The sequence below is a fragment of the Octodon degus genome, unplaced genomic scaffold (assembly GCF_000260255.1).
Source record: "Octodon degus isolate 3935 unplaced genomic scaffold, OctDeg1.0 scaffold00237, whole genome shotgun sequence".
NCBI classification, from domain to species: domain Eukaryota; kingdom Metazoa; phylum Chordata; class Mammalia; order Rodentia; family Octodontidae; genus Octodon; species Octodon degus.
Window position 1 is genome coordinate 1935770 of NW_004524813.1, and position 1117 is coordinate 1936886.

The following is a 1117-nucleotide window of genomic DNA, read 5'->3' on the forward strand; positions in this document are numbered from 1 at the left end:
ACCCCTCCCTTATCTGCTCCCACCGTGAGCTCAGCAGCTCTGGGCGCGGGACTGCTGCGAGGGGAGTGTCCGCGCTGGAGCCGGATGGAGCCCGAGAAAGGGCACTAGCCCTCCGCTCCTTGCGACAGCGGCTCTTGGGTCATCGTCCTAGTGACGGAAAACTAAGTGACACAATGGCTTTCCAGAGTGATATTTGTATTACATGGGTTTGAAAGGCAGAGTTGATGTCCAGATGCAGTGTGTCCTAACCAGGCATTAAAGGGAGGGATTAGGGGCGCAGAGCAGAACTGAATCCGTGAGCTCCGTGCAGAAATAATACCTATGGCAGTGTGCGACATAATTGAGAATTAGTTTTAATTAAGTATGAAAATAATTCATAAACTGAAATTAATGAGGACTTTCTGTAGGCCACTTTATCTGGGAAAGTTGTGCCAAGAAGACAGGGAGAGATGACATTAAATATACTCAACAAGAAATTTGAGATTATCAGTGTGAGGCTTGAGGAGATCAGGAAATGGCTTGTTCATTTCTATAGACTTTATGTTTAAATTCATAACTATTAGATTATTATTATTATTATTTCTTCATTTCCAAAGTAAGCGTTCTTTTATTTGCTGCATTTTCTATCACCTGTGCTACACTCGCCATGTTTGTTTTGTCCCATAATTATTTGCTCACTTAATTCACTATTCTATTCATCTGAATCTTCCTTGAGGAAAAGTATTTACTCAAGTATTTTTTAGTGCTTTTAATAATACCTTACACACCAAAGGATGCAACAAGCATGTACAAATCACAACAGCTTAGATGAGAACAAAAATATGCTAAGCTGGAAATTCAAAGCTAAATTTCTTAACCTTGTCATCTTGAGTCCAGCAATGAAAACTCCAAGGCGGATGGACAGACTGAGGAGGGGCGCACTTGGTGGTTGGTTAGTTACAGTGACGTGGAGGAACGAGGGCTCGCCCTGCCTTGTGGGTGATTACGGGTGGTGGTAGTGCACTGCAGGGTTCAACAAGGCCACAATAAATAATTTGACTGTTTTCACAAAAATAATGAGTAGGAAGAGGACAAATATCTTTACCCAGATTTAAGCATTACAAAACACATATATATG